Below are 20,270 nucleotides of genomic sequence, written 5' to 3'. Positions count from 1 at the left end.
TTGCGCAACAGTAATTTTTACCGGGAATCGGATTCGGGAAGCGTTACGCGCTTCGCATTGTTATCAGGACCCCTGACTTATGCGGTTCGGATGCTGTTTTAAATGCGCAAGCATTTCTATGCCTACCCAGCGAGAAAACGTGTCCGTCCGCCACGTAAAACGAATCGGTATACAGAAATTAACGCATAAAACAAAATAGTTGAAAGAATGTTTACGGTGGTGAATTTCGAAACTACGACCCGACGCTCAGGAGCCGAGTGTCTCACTAACTGTGCTAAACTCTCGCTCTTGCATAAGGCGAATATATATCGTTTCATGTGAATGTGTTATACAGTTGGTACAAAACAAATTTCAAAGGAGGTCAGTATTCATGAAGGCTTTATTGAATGTTTTGGTGATGGTGGAGTAAAAGCCGTCTCTAGGAGCCCATGTAGACCCGACTTGAAGCATTGTACACATCACGAAAGATCTGTTTTTGCAAAAATTTAATGTCAAGCACGCCGCATCCCCGACGCATCAATCACGGTTGATAATGGTTCGACGCCGATGAATAACTTGCGGAAGCGCGGTAAGGGCATATAAAGGTCAGAGCAATTCTGATAAGGTTGATAAGAACCGGCAATGGTCAGGTCAAGTTAGATAAGGTTGATAAGAACAGATAGCAGTTGATAAGGGTCTGATCATGTCCGGTAAGATTGATAAGGACAGATCAGTGTTGATAATGATTGAATCGATTGCGATAAGTTTGATAACGATCGATAAAGGTTTATGAGGCTCGGATCGAGTCAGATAAGCTTCATAACAGATAAGAGCCCATAAGGGTAGGATGTAATCAGATATGGTTGATAACGACCGATAAGGGTTGGTAAGTGTTTGTAGCGGTCAGACAAATTTTGATCACTGGGCTGCGTGTAGATGAGCTAGTGGCACAATGGATACGCATACTTAGAGAAATCCAGTGGAGTTTCTGCGTGAATTTTTTTTTCATTGAAACGAATGCTGTTCTGCACAAAATGCACCGAGTCTTGGTAGTTTCGTATGCGCTGTGCTTTCGATAGCTTGTTCGCGTTGAAGCCAGAGGCAACGCGATGATCAATTCGCTTGCTACTGCTGCCGCGCTTCCTCACTCCAGCGTTTTGATAGCGAATTTCCCCGATCATTGAGTGAGATATGTAATGTTTACCTGTGCACGCGTGATACCGTGCTTGTTGATTTAGTAAGCAAGCGAATGTTTACAAGTTTATACGTCCGATAAAACTACCATTCTTACATCGTATAGCTGTTTTACTTTTTGTTTAATTTACTATCGCAATCGATGCATCGCCTTTCAGCTGAAACTGTGAATATTTAAAATAAGTTGTCCACCCTATCTTCTATATACATACACTCAAATTATCATATCAGAAAAACCGATTTCTGTAAACTTATAGTTCTCCTTCCGGACCTCTACGTACTCGTGGTTGATTTTAACGCCCAAAACACGATGTGGAGAGACTCCGGATGTGACGCGAGAGGTCGGTTCACTGAAAGCGTTCTGGTAAACTCCGGTGTGGGCCTCTTGAATAACAAGGAGCCAACATATCACATACTCAACCATAATACATATTCTTCAATAGACGTGTCGATTGGCTCCGCTTCTCTTTTCCGTGACCTAGAATGGAATGGAATGAAAAATACGTTTGTAAGTGAGAACATCCCAGCAACTCTAGACTTAACAACACAACGTGACTCTGCTGCGTATATCCCTCGCTGGAAATCAGCCTCGGCTGATTGTAAACGTTGTAAAGAATCTACTTATATATCACGAGATCTTGTTAGCAGTTTTATTATAGATTATTCCGTGTTATATTTTACTGCCGTTATCACTGACGCCGCTGAAAAAGTAATTCTTTAAACAAATGGTAGCCGACGAAAAAGATAGGTCTCGTGGTGTAATGATGACTGCGGACAGGCGTGCAGTAAACAAAATAAAGTCTGGCGTAAACTGCGTCAATGTCTTAGTGCTGAAAGTCTTGTGGAATTTAAGCAGGTTAAACCTCACGAAAGATGGAAGCGACGACAGACACGAAGGAGAAGCTGGGAGTGGTTTTCTCTACTATATATTCGTATTCTCAGGAGGCGAAAGTATGGAATGAGCAAAGAAGGCTAAAGGGCCAAGAAATTCATTCGTTGCCCCTAATGAATGACGAAGCCAATAACTTGGAAGACCAAGCTGACACTCTTGGCGAACACGTCTAGCACGCATTCAGTTTCAATAATTATGCTGTGGCATTTCTAAGACACAAAGACATAGCAGAACGCAAGGCAATTGATCGTAAATGCTGACAGGCGGAATCCTACACACAGCCTTTTAACATTACCGAGTTGAAAGCTTCCTGGACTGCATATCAGAGCGCTGCACATGGCCTGATAGGCTCATATATGATATGATTAAACATCTGCACCACCATCATCATCATCAGCCTGGCTACGCCCACTGCAGAGCAAAGGCCTCTCCCACACTTCTCCAACTACCCCGGTCATGCGCTAATTCTGGCCATGTTGTCCCTGCAAATTTCTTAATTTCATCCGCCCACCTAACTTTCTGCCGCTCCCTGCTACGCTTCCTTTCTCTTGGAATGCAGTCCGTAACCCTTAATGACCATCGGTTATCTTCCCTCCTCATTACAGGTCCTGCCCATGCACATTTCTTTTTCTTGGTTTCAACTAAGATGTCATGAACTCGGGTTTGTTCCCTCACCCAATATGCTTTTTTCTTATCTCTTAGCGTTACACTCATCATTCTTCTTTCCATAGCTCGTTGCTTAGTTCTCAGTTTAAGTAGAACCGTTTTCGTAAGCCTCGAGGTTTCTGCCCCGTAGGTGAGTACTGGTAAGACACAGCTGTTATACACTTTTCTCTTGAGGGATAGTGGCAACATGCTGTTGATGATCTGAAAATGCCTGCCAACGCACCCCAGCCCATTCTTATTCTTCTGATTATTTCAGTCTCATGATCCGGATCCGCGGTCACTACCTGCCCTAAGTAGATGTATTCCCTTACGGCTTCCAGTGCCTCACTAACTATCGTAAACTGCTGTTCTCTTCCGAGACTGTTAAACGTTACTTTAGTTTTCTGCAGATTAATTTTTATACCCACCCTTTTGCTTTGCCTCTCCAGGTCAGTGAGCATGTATTGCAATTGGTCCCCTGAGTTACTAAGCAAGGCAATATCATCAGCAAATCGCAAGTTACTAAGGTAACTCTTAACTCTTATCAATAACTCTTAACCATTACCTTAACCCTTAACTCTTATCCCCAATTCTTCCCAATCCACGTCTCTGAATACCTCCTGTAAACACACATAGTGTAAACAGTGATACTTAAATAACGCTACTCGCACTTTTCAATGAAATATGGGGTGTCGGATACCTTCCATCTGCATGGAAATAATCCGTTGTCATTCCAATTTTAAAACAAGGTGCCTCTCCAGACGCCACATTAGTAAGAAGTTAGCGCCCAATTGTCCTTACGAGTCGTATTTGCAAACTCTTTGAAAAAATGACAAGCCGTCGCCTTTTAGATTTCCTTGACTGAAACAAAATTCTTGATCCATATCAGTGCGGATTTAAAGAGGTAAGGTGTGAGACCGGGCTAGTTTGTGTTCGGTATTGATATAAGCAGCACAAAAGCAAACAGAGAACGCAAGAAGAAGCTACAAGGACAAGTGCTGTGTTCAATGACATCCATGGGCGCATGGTGCGGAATGACATAGCATAAATCGTTAATATCAATAGAGAAACCCATCTACGGAACACTCGTGTGCTCATAAGATGGTTTATGATCTGGGGTGAGCTAATGACTAAAAAGAGTCATTAACTTATAACAATTTCAAGTAACACTGCAGCCAGCAGGCAATCGCCTTTTCCCACGCTCCGTTTTCGGAAACTGTAACGCGGAAAAGTTTTCCGCTGTTGTGAGTTTTCGCAGAGAAGAATATTTGCCGGGCCACACTGATCAAGGGCGCTTCGATTAAGCTGGGTTAACGTGCAATTTGCCTTTGATTTGGCGATCCTCAGATTGAAATTACTGCAGGTAAAAAAAATTCACCGACGATTACGACACTTCCCAAAGCTAAATTTGACCGCAGCTCTATATATGTTTTGATTTCGCGATGCACTGGTTAGCGTGGACAATCTGTGTCGTGCGGCGCGTTCCAAATGGAGTCAAGTGTGGCGCATCTGCCGGGATAATCGGGAGATCGCGAGAGGCAGCGCATGGGTGACGCGTGGGTGCGATTCACAGCAGCCGCCGTAGACAGACCTCCGCTCATGCAGTGGTTTGTTTCCATGCAGACGACGCGCGCTACTCTGGCGTCATATTGTAACCATCGTCACCGCACAGCGCGTCTTGCGCGGCAATACACTTTTCTTCTCACGCTTTCGTTAAACCCACGCTGAGAGCGGCCCTTCATCACAGGAAAGCCCTGCCACCAGTGTCAGTGGCGACAACAACCAAAGGAGCGTCACATCGAGCCTTACTCGAAGTAGCTCACCATCGCCCCTTGCAGGAGCAGTGATCCCCGTGACACACGCTCGTACCGCCGACAGACCTCAGCTTCGTGACGCTTCGGACGAGCGTAGCCCTCGCCATTTTACGGCACCCTGCCCTCCTCCCCCCCCCCCCCCCCCACCTCGGAAGAGAAGTTCAGATCGCCCACGCGGCTGCGGTTACCTAGAGCGCCGGCAACTCAGCGCATGCTCAAGCTAAGCCCCCTGAATAAAAATAACGGTAGCGACATACTTTTATTTCGCCGCCGCAGCGGTGGCGATGAGCATGGGTGTAGTAGGCGGAGAAGGTCTACGCGCCCGTTTGGCTATTTTTCTTTTCCGGGTCTCGGCACACTCGCCACCATGACAGTTGCCAATGGAGCTGCCGCGGCGAGGAACTCGCAAGGGATTTCACACGTTTGGGCTAACCCCGTGTGGCAGAACATCCGGTGTCGGCATATGGCGTCCTGCATGCAGCATCGACCGTTAAGCGAAAAATCATTCTGAACTACACATGCCCTACCATGCAGGACCTCCGTGTAGCGCAGAGAAGTTACTGAATCAATGAAATTTCTGAAAGTAAAACGCGCAAGAAAAATTGTAACGTACAACTTACACATAACCTACAGACGTGATAGCGTCGGACTGTAATTTGAACATACGAGAAAACATAATTCTGTTACGTGGAAACTCAAACACACCCCCTTTTCCAGCGTTTCTACCATTCATAGAGCGGCGCGCCGGGTTACTTGCAACACCTCCTGATGGCGCTCGCCTCCGCACATCCGCGGCCGACGCAAGAGGCCGCGTTTCTATCACAAAACTGGCCTTCTTGCATAGTGTTTGTGGCCAGCGTTTCTTGATAAATATTACCGTTGCATAAGCTGCTGTTGCCGGGAAGCGTGAGAAGCCGTCAGGGATATTTGAAAGCATTCGCGTTCCACTCTTAAAGTTGAAGCTTAAGCGTCCGCAAAATTTTTTTTGTTTTGTCTTATGCTAGCGATTCATATTAACGGTACTGCCGGTGCAAACGTGTACGAACGGAGCTTTTTCTTTATTTACGGGGTATGGCGCTCAGGAATACATATTATGCAGGGGTGCTATTCTCGGCGCTCATACCTGATTGCGCTATAGTCAATAGTGTATGACGCTATGGAGTGCGTAGGCTGTGTGCTATCGTATGTGATGCTAAATACGTAATATGCGTCATTGTTGTACTAGTGAGAGCGCGTAGCTTTATCAGTCCACGCTTTTGTTAGGTGCTGCGAATGTTTATGTGAGGACAAGCTGTTCATTGCCAAGTTTATATGATTTGACTATTGTGAGTAGGTTTTCTGCCATTCGCTGTCTCGGCAGAATAAAGTGTTGCACGAGCTTGTTGACTCATACTGACTTGGAATATGTGCACCGAAAAGGGGGAAGGTGCTAAATGATGGGAACCGTTTCTTTGCGTAACTTTCATGCGTGCATACGCTTTCTTGAAAAATGAAGTAAAGGTTCCACTATGATGTTTGCGCTTGAGAGACAACATCACAAATCTGTGTTAAAGGCGTAGGACCAATATCGCTGCATACAGAGATGCCAGTGTCATGACGAAACGACGAGAATAGTTAAGATGCTTCGTGTTGATCGCACACGTTTCTACGGGACGCTCGCCTTATTCAGGCGAATATGTCACGCGCCTTATGTTCACTCATCGTGGTATTAAGATGATTAAATTATGAAGATTCCCAAGCTGGGCACACGGCAGTCGATTAGGTTCGCGTAAGTACACATGTACACACTTTGAGCCGTGCAAACACATCCGAGTTGTTGAATGAGCAGCTACATAGTGATTCACACCCGCAAACGCATCGCCTTTTGCGAGTACCGGCAGAACCTTGACTTCAACGCCGCGCTTTCACGCCGAGCGAGTGTTTTTCGAAAGCCAAATAAAGAATATGATCAGTAGAACAGAAATAACTCGCGAAGAGGCTTGATTTGTGCAAGCCGCCAGTGTTCTTGCCTGCAGGCACACTGGTCGTGGGCGACTGATCACTCTAATAAAGCTCTGGCAGGCATATGAACATCACGTACATTGCGTATACGTTATTGGCGAGACCAACAGCGCTGCATGTTTTGCTACAACTCGACATTAAAACAAATTTGTCCACGAAACTAACCTCAAAAGGCTTATAACTGGATTCAGGCAGACAGCCCGAGGCGGCAAAACAAGTGCACAGTTACTGTGCCCAAAAAGCTCAAAAACCATCTGCGTCCCCCAGTTTCCTAGCGTTCCATCATCGCTTCTAGAACCAGAGCTCGCCCCGAGCATACGACCAAACTGCGAGCGACGAGCGAAGGCGCGTGCGGCGAGGATACCAGGAGAAAGAGAGGCCGGGCGAGGAGGAATGTCGTTACGTTTTAATTGTCGCCTACTTATTATTCTCTGCATTACAATTTCAACTTCAGCTGATTTCCTCCTTGGCTTCATTGTCTGTAGGCTTTATATGGTCGTGATTAACAAAATCGAGCCCCTCGCTTCCCCTTATTATCTCGCTTATTCATTGCGAGGGTCTCCAATCTGGCAGCCATGATGCCATTAGGTAGCAAGCGATAGTTTATTCGCCACGTGCCCGCTCTCCCTAAGATCACATGTTACGTGAAGCCATCGGGCTGAAAAGCATGTTCCACATCCGCCCACCTTGGCTCTGAGTGGCGCTGGCTAAAGCTCGAAGGGCTATTTCTAGTAAACGTACATGCCCAAGTTGGTGGACAGTTTGATAGTCGTCACCGTAGCACAACTGGTAGTCACGTGCAGGCGTAATGCGGAGGTTGTCGGTTCGGCTCCAACCGGCGATGCGTTATCTTTACGTCCAATTTCCATATTATTTTCTACATTACAATTTCAACTACTGCTAATTTCCCCCATGCTTTGCTTGGCTTCATTGTCTGTTGGAATTATGTGGTCGTGGCCACCTTTAGTGTCACTCAATGGCCTTAGCGCAGGCCGTCTCCCCTCCTCTCCTCCTCCAATTTCCGCCTCATGGTTCCGCTGCACCTTCCTCCTGCGCTATCACCGTTCTGTTATCTACTTTTATCTTCCGCCCCTCTCCACGTTCGCTTTCAGTCTTCGCGGCGCTCGTTCACTCGGTTACGCCGACGATCGCCGCCTAAAGCTGGCGCCTAAAGCTGGAACCCCATGGCGCGTTTTTCGCTCGCGTTCTCGCGAGCGTCGCGTTCGCCGAGCGTCGCGTGGGCACCCACGTGAGAACGGCATGTGCGCACCGATCGTGCCTTGTGCAGCGTTTGCCGGATGTTCCACTGAGCTGCTCCGCCAAGATCCGCAGAGGGCAACAACACCTGGCGGCATTAGGGGAACTAATGCGTGAGGCATAGCGTGACATGGACTCGCGCTGCACTGTCATTGGCGGATACGGGCAAGGCAACGCGACGCGATGCGACGCGCCCTGTTCAACTCCTAACAGCCTCGCACGGCTACGCGATCATTGGGGCCGCGTTCGTTGAAATGACGCCCGGGCCCCTCCGCCGCGCGTCAATTGCGCCAAAAATCACGCGATGCGGTTCCAGCTTAAGAGCTGCACCCTAAAACCCCATCAACAGCAGCTTGAGCTTTACTTAGAAATGACTCATGACGTGTAAAACAAAGCAACCTTCCTTGTATGAAGCCAGAAGATAAAGCTTGTTACTTGTGAGGTAAGGCGCAACCCGTCCGGCAGGAATGCTTATTCCCGATGGCTCTGTTTAACCTTTTAAGCGCCGCACTATGAAGCAGTAGTAAAAAACTGAAATTGATATTGATAATTTGCATTGGTCTTCTAAATGACCTATGATGAAAAATACTGCCGCATTCACAAGGACTTAGTAGGTTTTTTCGCATGTTCCATTTTTGGAACATTGGCGTTTCCCATATGAAAAACACAAATTTTGTCTCGAACAACTTTTATTGACTGTTAAATCGGGATTGCTTACTCATGTTAACAGAACAATAACTATTAGCGTCATACAAGGCCTTTCAAGAGTATAAATGTTTATAACAATGCTCGCGAAAATTTCTCTTTTCATCCTACTTGCAGTAGGTCAGTGAACACTTCACAAGCCATGGCATGCCGCAAAGCGCTTCGTGTGCAGGCGCTTTTTGTACGGCTGACACTGGTTCGTAGTGTCTTTATTGCACTCTGCACACCTCCCCTGAGTTGCTGAGATGATGCAGTGGCCATCACTTTTCCTACCTCCCGTCTCGAATGAACCCAAGGTCCAGGCCGCACTGATTCTCTGCTTGAGGTGCAACAAGGACATGATGACATTCAGTCGAAATGCTATGTGCGTCTTGGCGGCATCAGTTCCTGCGTGAAGCTCGCAGTGAAGGAGCCATCCTGCGACGACAGCCATGTTCAGACCATTGCTGAAAAGGTTTCACCACCATATTTTGCTTCAAAATCTAGGGCGATAACTACCGAGGAGGTGGTCGAGAACATCTACTCCCCCCATGCCCTCGTTGTATCTTTCGATCAAATGTGGTTGGGGAATGTCTACCTCTTTGTTTGTGCGTCGTGAGAAGCGTTTTGCAGTTCCAAGAGGCTCATCGCTGAGGTGGTTTGAAGAAACTGTGACGACTGCATTGTCCTTCCACCTGCATGTGTAGACCACCCCGTCACACTTGTAATGGAAAGAACCTCTTTCCACTCTTCCGACGTATTTCAAGCTCTTCAGTGGACAGCCACCGGTTTTTGTATTCTTGTACCTCGCATAGTCCCCGTCGCTCGAATCCCCTGGTCAGCCAGTTTCGTCAGGAGATCGCGCGAAGTGAAAAAGTTGCAAAGTAGATTTCGTGCTGTTCAGGGGCGGGCAGGACAGATGCCAATATTTCTAACAACCCTCAGCCCGAGAGGTGCCTTCTCGTGCCTCTCGTTTCTCCCGCAATATATTTCTATTGCATAGGGGTACACATTCGAAGAGCACATCATTCATATCTTATACCCAAATCGAATACGTTTGCCGAGAATGAACATGTTGCACGAGTGGTGGCCATAATAGGGCACCATTGAGTCGTCGATGCCGAGGCTTTCGTGGAACACTCCAAACTGGCGGAAACATTTGGAGATTTCATCTTAAAACGGTTGAATCTTGCCCATCTTCTCGCCTGCTTTCAACTAAGTGTTGTCCACTGCATGAAAAAACCTTTTCAGCTGCCGGAACCTATTGCGGGCCATCATTGTCGCGACTAAAGGCGCACGAAGGTCTTCTACGGTGCTCCAATACGAGTCCTCAGATGGAACGGAGTGATACCCGTTCAAAAGTAAGGGACCGCAAAACTGGGCTATATCCGCTGCTGTGACGTGCGCCTCCTCTCCCTCTTGGAGTAAGTACCTTGCAGTCAGTTCAGCCACTGAACCAAGATATTCTGGAGAAATAATTTTGCTGAACAGCATAAGTGGGCTCATGTCCGCTAGCTGAGGAAATGCCTCTAGCAACAACTGAGGGTCCCCTCTGGGAATTGTTTTGTCGAATGTAGCACCGTCACCGCGTACTGCGCTAAGGGAGCGCTTTGGGGTTAGTGTGCTTCCAGCCTTGTTTGAAGACTTGCGCCCTTTTCCAGCAGTCGACTGCCTCTGCGCTGGTTTCTTTCGTCGTGGCTCAGGACTCGCACATGCAGTAGGCGAATCAACGTCTTCATTGCAGCACTGCAAACTTCAACGTGCCCGGAACATCATCGGGAACAACTTCAGAAGAGTCATTTTCGTTCACGTGCTCCTCGTCAGTAATATTATCATCTTCATCAGGCGGAAATTGGCATATAGACGCACCTTCGCGTTCGTCATCGGGAAGGCTGAAGAAAAGGTCAATTGCAGCCTTCAGTGTGAGGAAGCGTTGTGCGATGACCTACAACGAGAGTTATTACGTTGTGAAGTATAGTACTACAATATAAAACTAGCCACGAAGTCGTTTTCCACTTACATTCACATGGATTGATGCGGCTATGCGCTGCAGTTGAATGCTGCTCCTTCCACGTTCCACGCAAAAACGCAATGTCAAAATAATGACAAGGAAAGATGTGTTCAAGTTTGTGCCAAATGACACCTACGGGGCGTCATCAACATGGGGAAAAAGAACAAGAACACGGCGAAATGCTTGCGCGAGTCTACGCTGCTTTTGACACTGTAAAACGCCAATGTTCCAAAAATGGAACATTCGCATCAAACTCTAAGAACTGGAAACTGGAGCGTCATTATTATTTTTTAATTTTTTGCCCAGTAATACCTACCTAAATGCCGATATTTTAGTGATGCTTTGCTCATTGCAACATTACATTCTCCCTGCGAAATAATTCATCAAACGTATGCCGCTGAAGGAACGCAAAATATGTCTGTTTGTGAGCGTTTATCGAAACTTCTTAATAGGTCGATAATAAAAGCTTTAATTCCTATGTTTTCTACAAGTATCACTGAGCATGCGAAAACAAAAAAAAAACACTGCGATAGATGGGGAAGAAAATAACAAATGAGGTTTCGTATGTTTCACTTTTGGAACATTGGCAAGTAAAAAAGTAAGGCAAGTAAAGCCGACCATCTCGTGCGCATCGAAGCAAACATTCATGATGCGTTCCTAGATAAAAATGTCCTCATCCGTATTTCTGGATATCGAAAAGGCGTACGATACAACTTGGCGTTACGGAATCCAGCGATATCTGTCAGCAATAGGCTTCCACGGCAATGTGCAGATGATATAGAAAGCTACTCACACGACCGCACATAACGAGGGAAAATAGGTAATCCACTGTCACGTGCATTCAGACAGGAAACTTCGGTACCTCGTAGAGGCATGCTGAACTGCACCGTTTTCATCTTGAAGACGAACTCATTTTGAAAATCATTACCTCCAACCGTATTTTATTCCGTGTACATGCACGATCTATAGGTTGCTTACAAATATTGTAACCTCAAAGTTGCGACAACATACGTCACTATGTGCTCGGTTGTGTCTGGCGCGATGGCGCACTTTTTGTAGCTGCGCTAGCGAAAGCTTGTGTTGTGGACAAGCGACGCACCACCGCTCCTCGGCTGGAGAAAGCACCAGTGCAGAAGAAACGGGAAGCGACCCCATCCCGAGTCGAGTTCTCAGAATCCTCCGTCGCCCTCAGCGTCTCGGCTACCGGACAGGGACCGAGAGTTTGCCCCCTCGAACACATGCAGCTCTCGCCTGCGTATTTTGTAGAAAATAAGCGCAGTCTGTTTTCTGCCACCAACCGATGCGGACTCCTTTCACGGATGGGGCCAGACCGCATACGTAACACTGGCGATAAGGCAGGAATTGCGAAGCGGATCTATAAGTTTTTGAAGTTAAGGCCATGGCTACCGGACGAATGCACGGCGCTCTTGAGCCTTTCCCGGGCAAATCATGGGAATCGTGGATCCAGCGCCTCCACTTTTACTTTGTGGCGAGCGACGTCAGCGACGACGCGAAGAAGCGGGCACTTCTCCTCAAGCTTTGTGGAGCCGACACTTTCAAACACTGTGTGCGCGCTGATAGGCTGAAGAACCCGGGAGAAATCAACTTCAATGATTTAGTGACACTTCTGAGGCGGCACTTCGACACCAGGACATCCGAGCTTTACAGCCAGTACGTGTTTCAAAGACCCGACCAACGGCCAGACGATCCGATCAGCAGCTACGCTGCGGCCCTGGGAACCTTGACAGCCGATTGCAACTTCGGAGAGCTGCCTTCAGCTATAATATTGACGACGTCACCTGACACCCAAACGACCGCTTCAGCAGCGAACCCCACTATGCCACCCCAAGATGTGATGCTCCGGGACAGGTTCGTCCGCGGCGTCTTGGACGAAGATCTTCCGCAGAGACTGTTCTCAGAAAAAGCCTGACATTTCAACGCGCTGTGGACTCAGCCCTGTCAGCGGAAAGTGTGTCAAGGCATCAGCGAAATATCAAGGGGGTGGCACACTGGGGGGAAATTAATAGGAAGTCGCAAATAAAGCCAGGAGGCAAGCTTACGTCAGCATGACGTTGCTATCGATGTGACGGCTTGCACGACCCTGAAACATGCAAATTCAATACTGCCGAGTGCCCTTTCTGCTCCAAGGAAGGTCACGTCGAGCGCGCCTGCATTTCAAAGAAAAAGAAAAACTAGCAGCTACGGGCACACAGTGTCAACCCACCACCTGTCAGCAAATCGTGCTGCAAGCTGCACCCAGTGAGTTTACGTACACACTGCCCCAAGTTCCTCGTGGACTTGAGAGTGGAGGGAAAGCCAGTCCAGTTTGAGGTGGACACAGCTACGGCATGCTTCCTAATAGGCGAGGACACGCACAACAGAATGTGGAAGAAAAACACTCCGTGGCTTTCATGCGAGCCGCTCGATTTGCGCACATGGTCAGGTAAAGAATTACACTTCCTGGGCTCCGCACAAGTTCGTGTGATGCTGAGATCAAAGGAATATCTGCTGCCATTGTTGGTTATGAAGGGTACCGGATGCAACCTCCTAGAAAGAGATTGGTTTTTGGCATTTCACATTCAGGTGAAGGCGATCAACCACGTTGGAGAGCCAGCACTAGAAATTACAGAGGTCGTGGGATGACAGCCAGATGTCTTCAGGGAAGACATTGGAAGCTATATAGGTCCTTTAGTTCACCTGGAACTCGAAGACGGTGCGACAGCAAAGTTTTGCAAGACTCGTCTGATTTCAGTGGCGCTGCAGGCGCTTATGGAACATAGGCTTGATCATCTACAGCGCCAAGGCATCCCAAAATCAACGCAGCATACCAAATGGGCAACGCCATTGCTACTTGTTCGGAAGACCGACGATACACTTAATGTCTTTGGTGACTACAGGAGTACTGTTAATGCAGCAGTGAAGAAGGCATCTTACCTGCTACCAACTACCGATGATTTGTTCGCAAGCCTACAAGGTGTAACCCTCTTCTCAATGTTGGATCTTTATCAAGCATATTGTTACGAATGATGTTTATTTACAGGGTGAAACGAGGTCCGAGATGGAAGCTACAGGCCAGGCCTAGCCGGCGCAGAGTACCCCGAGATCACGCGCGCACACTCTACTTCTTCTTTCTCTGCCTCAGTCGCGCAGTGCTGCAACATTTTCCCCGGGGGCAGACGAAGCTCGCTGACCGAGTTAAAGGGACCTGTTATTGTACTGCTTGAGTCTGGCGACGTGAACAACTTGCGTCGCACGTGGACGCCGATTACTTGCCGTCGCTTTGGCGACGACATAGTTCACATCACTCAAGCGGCTGAGTATAACGAATGGTCCGGTGTAAATGGCGAGAAACTTGCGGTACAATTCCTTTTTGCGAACAGGTGTCCACAACCAAACATAATCACCTGGAGTAAAGCTGACGGGTATATGCCGCGCATCATAGCGAATATTGCTGTGGCTTTGTGAGGACAACGTCCTAAGATGCGCCAGTCGACATGCTTCCACAGCACGACACAGACTTTGGGCGATAGAAGGATCTTCTTGGCACGATAAAGGTAGATTAATGTCCAGAAAGCTCTGGGGAGCGCGTGCGTACAGCAAAAAGAACGGCGCATATCCAGTACCTTCGTGCTTGGAACGATTGTACGCGTACGTTACAAAAGGTAAGACGGCGTCCCAATTCTCGTGGTCAGCAGCGACATACATTGATAACATGTTGGTAAGGGTTCGATTCGTCCGCTCCGTGAGGCCATTGGTTTGCGGGTGGTAAGGAGCAGAATGCCGATATGCAGAACCACAGAGCCGTAAAAGTTCTTCAAGGACGCCGACGGTGAATTCCCGTCCACGGTCACTGATGACAACCCGGGGAGCGCCGTGACGGAGTATGACGTGATGTAACAAAAATGAAGAGACATCTGCTGCAGTGGCGCATGGAAGTGCCGCCGTTTCCGTGTAGCGAGTAAGATAACCTACGCATCCAGCGGTAGCCAGTTGACCTCTTTGGGAGCGGGCCAAGCAAGTCGATGCCGGCTTTTTCAAAGGGTAACGTCGGGGACCTAACTGATTGTAAATAGCCTGCTGGGGCCGTCGTCGTTTGCTTGTGGCGCTGGCAAACAGTACAGCTGGCGACATACTGTTTCGTTGTTTTCCAGAGCTTGGGCCAGAAAAATCTCTAAGTCGGTGTAGTGTGCGTGCAAAGCCAAGGTGCCCGGACGTGATATCGTAATGCATGGAACGAAGGACAGCAGGGCGCAGGTTTTCCGGCACAACTAGAAGCAATGGGGGACCATCAGCCGAGTCATTTTTTTGTACAGCAAACCATTACGAAAAGTAAACAGTGCTGTTCCTGCTGGCTCACGTGCAGCTGCCCGTAGGGATTTCAAGGTAGGGTCGCAACGTTGCTCGCTCTCGAAGGTACGCAGGCCTGGAAAGTCGGAAGAGATGGAAACTAGGTAGTCATCGAAGTCATCATCCTCAGCTTTAGTGTGCAGCGAAGGGAGACGGGATAGGCAATCAGCATCCGTGTGACAGCGCCCGCTCTTGTAGTTAACGGAAATGCTGCACTCTTGAAGGCGCAAAGCAGAGCGGGCCAACCGACCAGACGGGTCACGTAGCCCAACCAGCCAACAGAATGAATGATGGTCAGTCACTATCGTGAATGCGCGGCCATGTAGATACGGACGGAACTTCTGAATGGCGAATACGACTGCTAGGCACTCGAGTTCAGTAACGGTGTAGTTTGTCTCCGCTTTTGTAAGTGTCCGACTAACGTAGGCAATGACATGCTCCCGGCCATCGCAGAGTTGAACAAGCATAGCGCCAACACCCGCACCGCTGGCGTCAGTGTGAAGCTCAGTTGACGCCTCGGGATCAAAATGCCGCAGTACCGGTTCAGAAGTCAACAAAATTGTCAGCTGTTGAAACCCCGACTCGCAGTCAGCAGTCCACAAGTATGGGGTGTCTTTGTGAAGGAGAGACGTGAGGGGAGAGGCAAGCTGTGCGAAATTCTTGATAAAGCGCCGGAAATATGAGCAAAGGCCCAAAAAGCTTCGTAGATCTTTCACCGTTTGTGGCTGTTGGAAGTCGCGAACCGCTGGTATCTTTTCAAGGTCTGGTCGTATGCCGTCTTTGTCGACCAGAAAGCCTAGTACAAGGGCTTGACGCTCACCGGAATGACATTTCTTGGAGTTTAAAATAAGGCCAGCTTGCTGGGTACAGTCAAGAACGATACAGGCGCTGATCGTGCTCGTGAAATGTCCGGCCGTAGATAATGACGTCGTCTAAATAGCACATGCAAATTTCCCATTTGAGTCCGCGGAGCACGGTGTCCATAAATCGCTAGAATGTCGCTGGAGCGTTGCATAAGCCAAAGGGCATAACGTTGAACGCAAAGAGACCGTCAGGTGTCACGAAGGCTGTCTTCTCCTTGTCTGAGGGGTGCATAGGAATTTGCCAATATCCTGACCGTAACTCAACAGAAGAGAAATACGACGTGGAGTGGAGGCAGTCGACGGCGTCATCTATTCGTGGTAGGGGGTGCACGTCTTTCTTTGTGAGGGTGTTTAGACGGCGATAGTCCACACAGAATCTCCATGAGTTGTGTTTTTTCTTCACTAGGAGCACAGGAGCAGCCCAAGGGCTATATGATTCCTGGATCACTCCTTTCTGTAACATTTCTTCGACCTGCTCGGCGATGACTTTTCTCTCTAAAGGTGAAACGCGGTAGGGCTTCTGACGAATTGGCATTGCTTCCCTGTATGGATGCGGTGTTGCATACGAGACGCCGGTGGTGTATGCGACGGTCGTTGGACTTGACCAAAATCAAACACTGTGGCGTAGCGAGCGAGCACAGCTCCCAGCAGACACTGCTCACTAGAAGACAGCGACTTGTTAATCATGCGCTTAAAGTCAGCAGAATTATTATGGTTGGAATCGGGGTTGGATTTTTTTTCGGCAGTTGGCATTTCGACCGTTCCGACGCTGACAATGGCTTGTTCATCAAAACTTGCCAGTTTAAGTCCTAGCCGCAATGTTATGGATTGGGTTGAAACGTTCACTGTCCACAAAGGAGTACGACCATCAGTGGTTACAACGAGGGAGCGAGGGACTGTCGCTTTTTTCTTGAGCGCATTGTTATATTCGGGCTCGGCTAAACCACAAGAACCTGTAGGAGGGCGAGAAGCATTGACAGATACAAACATTGCAGTCTGAGGGGGCATACACACATCTTGTGACACGGAGAGAACGTCGGCGGCATCACTGGTGCTATCTGTCATTTGAGTTCGCGCGTCGCAGCGAAGAGAAATCGCGCCACTTCCACAATCCAAAGTTGCCCTCCACTCACGCAAGCAATCAATTCCTAAAATAATGTGATGCGTTGTACGTTCAAGCACAGTAAATTCACTTCGAAATGTCTGGTGCCCTATCGTAACTGAAACAGAACAGACCCCAAGTGGGCGTTACATTTCCCCGCCAACTCCGCGAAAGGTAGCGTTTCGATCCCAAGAAAACATAACTTTTTGTCAAAGACGATTTTTCAAGGACAGGCTCATAACAGAAACTGCCGTCCCGGTGTCAACTAAAGCAAAAGCACTCACATTGTCAACTAAAACGCACACTTTGTTTTTAAACAATTTTACACAAGGGGGTCTTGATGAAGGTGAACATATTCCGTCCTCACCCCCGTCGGTCGCACCAGCTACTTTCCCAGCGGCAGCGGTGATAACGAGCGACGACGAGGTGATGGGGAGTGTCGTTGACGTGTCGGTGGTGGTGTGAGGCTGCGATCGGAAACGGGGGCGTCACTGCGGTTCGCGCGTCCCTGCTGCAGCCTCACACCACCACCGACACGACAACGACACCACCGGCTCGTTAGCGGGCACGCGGGGTGTGTAGTAATTAAACCGTGGAGCACGCTGCTGGCGGCGGTGGCAATACCTAGCAATGTGTCCAGGCACACCGAAGCTGTAGCAAATGCGGGAGTCGCGGCTTGTCGCGGGTGACACCGGTGACATGGGTGTTATGGGTGGAAACGTACTCTCAGGCTGTTTGTAGGAGGGAAGAGCGCGCGGAACATTGTGGTGCATCTTGTCGGCGTCCCAGACTTGTCGGTTGCGGTGGCAAGTTGCTGCTCTCCGTACGATCAGCATAGGTCCTGCGAGGTTCTCGGTAACTCTGAGGTGCCCAGGTGGCCGGTGGCACACGAGAGCGGTGATCAAATGCACACTGATGGCACACATGAGCGCCGTCAACAACTTTAAGGCGTTCAAGCTCTTCTTTAACCACTTGCCTAATCACCGAGGAGATGTCGTCGTGGGTTGGGACGGACACACCTGCAATAGTAGTAACATTGTCCAAGCGTCCAAATTTTGGCCCAATCCTCATTTTCAGCGCTTCAAACGCCCGGCAGTGTTTCTTCAGATCAGACGGGGTACTAAGATCTTCCTTCGTTATAAGAAAATTATAAACATCTTCAGCGATTCCTTTAAGCAGATGTCCTACTTTGTCTTCGTCTGTCATAGTAGCGCTGACGATTCCGCATAATTTCAGAACAGCCTCTAGTACGTTGTACACGTTTCGCCAGGTAATTGAGCTCGTCGGGAAAGCGTCTGCTCAGTCTTCTTTTTCTTAGAGATCGGGTCCCCCGAAGCACTTGGTGAATTCTACAAAATTATCCCAGCTTGTCAGAATGCTCTCGTGGTTTTCAAACCAGAGGACCGCGGTTCCAGCGAGAAAAAAAAAACCACGTTATCGAGCTGCTTCGTAGTGCTCCAGTGGTTGTGGCGACTCACTCTGTTGCAGTGTTTAAGCCAGTCGTCGATGTCTTCGTTCGCCTTCCCCGAAAAGGTGGGTGGTTCTCGCAGCGGTGTCCAGTAGCCAGCCTGACCTGCGTGATTGCTGCCTGGTCCGCCGCAGGTGGGGTCGTCATTGCCTTCTGCGGAATCGGCCATGTTCGCTGCTTGTGGTCGTAAACCGGCCAAGCGTCTACTCCGTCGGACAGTTGGTAGAGCTGGGTCGTCCAGGATCGTGCAAGATTTACCCTGCACGTCCACCAAATATGTTACGAATGATGTTTATTTACAAGGTGAAACGAGGTCCGAGATGGAAGCTACAGGCCAGGCCCAGCCAACGCACAGTACCCCGAGATCACGCGCGCACACTGTACTTCTTTCTCTGCCTCAGTCGCGCAGTGCTGCGACAAATAAACAACTGAAAGCTGACGAATAAACAGCAGCACTGCTCACAGTCAACACCACACAACCACTATTCAGGGTGGAATGCCTCCCGTTCTGAATTCCCACTGCACCAGCTATCGTCCAGTGCCTGATGGAGACAAAGATACCTGGAATTCCAGGGGTGAGTGTTCACCTTGACGACATCATTGTCAACGGGAACAGTACAAATGAGCACGAACAGCGTCTGAATCAGGTTCTGTCGAGGCTAACGGAGAAAAACTTACGCCTCAAGACAGAAAAGTGCAGGTTCGGAATTACGTCAGTTGAGTTTCTGAGACATCGAATTGACGGCAATGGTGTTCGCAACACCGAGAAAAAGGTTGAGGCTATACTTAAAGCACCCAAACTATCTGACAAAGCATCCCTAAGGGCATTTCTGGGCCTTATTTTATTTGACGACTGCGTTTTGGAGAACAGAGCAATGGTCGTGGTGGAATTGTATAGGCTCCTAGAGAAAAACACGCCCTGGACGTGGGAGAGCAAGCATCAAGCCAGTTTTGAGGCACTTAAGGAGATGATCTGTGCATCTACAGTGCTCGCTCATTACGACGAGACGAAGCCCCTTCTTTTGTCCGTGGAGGCATTGCCGTACGGCGTTGACGCCGTCCTCGCTTGTGAAGATGCTATTTGCCGAGAGGCGACCATTGCATTCGGTTCATGAACACAAGGAAGTGCCGAAAAGAGCTACATCCAGCTCAACAAAGAAAGTGCAGCAGTAATCTACAGCATCAGTCATTTTCATAAGTACATAGCTGGCCGGCCTGTGACCATAATAACAGATCGCCAAGCATTGATTGAAATCGTGAGTGAAACAAAGCTACTACCCTGAGTCTTTTCATCAAGCATGATGCGATGGTGCCTTAAACTAGCAACGAACGATTACAAGTTGCTGTACAGGCCTGGCCTACTGCACCAAAATGCGGATACTCTAACTTGACTTAATCACCGGCACAAGTTGGTGAGCCTTATTCCCCGGGAGACGTGCTCATGTTGGCTACCATGCGCAGCTTCGAGCTTTTACCGCGTCAACTAACACGAATGACTCGAGAGGACTCCGTTCTGTCCCAAGTGCTGGAGGCTGTCTCAAACAGTGAAGTTCATAAATTGCCAAAAGAACAGTTTTCGTTGTGCCAGGAGCTGGAGACTTAGCTTTCAGCGCAGGAAGGGAGCCTTGTTAGTGGCTCCCGGATGGTAACTCCAACAAAGGCGTTATTACCTATTTAAACTCGCACCTGCAAAGCACCACATAATTGTGGCCATGAAGGCATGCATACAAAGGTACTTTTAGTGGCCAGCCATTTACGCAGATATCGAAAGGCTCGCTAGAAACTGTGCAACTTGTCAACACCAATAGGCACCAGTGCCCAAATGGGAACACACAAGAATGCCTTGGGACACAGTTCACGCAGACATTGTTGATCCCGTAGAAGGCAGAATGCTGGCTAATTGTTGTGGACGCATACAGCAAATGGTTGGAAGTGTGCTCCATGCGCAATACACAGTCTGCTACATTGATTGAGGAACTCCGCAAGCTTTTCGATGCTTTTAGGCTCCCCAAA

At 48.6% G+C, this 20,270-nt stretch overlaps 1 protein-coding gene across 1 annotated transcript in view; it reads left to right on the top strand.

The window, feature by feature from the left end:
* The window catches only part of LOC129385940 (uncharacterized), a 90,792-nt gene that overhangs the window by 53,266 nt on the left and 17,256 nt on the right, over window positions 1-20,270 (top strand). The gene's annotated exons all lie outside the window — the stretch shown is intronic.

Source organism: Dermacentor andersoni, chromosome 7 (assembly GCF_023375885.2).
Source record: "Dermacentor andersoni chromosome 7, qqDerAnde1_hic_scaffold, whole genome shotgun sequence".
NCBI lineage: Eukaryota > Metazoa > Arthropoda > Arachnida > Ixodida > Ixodidae > Dermacentor > Dermacentor andersoni.
Note: the sequence above shows the minus strand (reverse complement) of the source record. Positions and strands in the feature narration are given on the sequence as shown.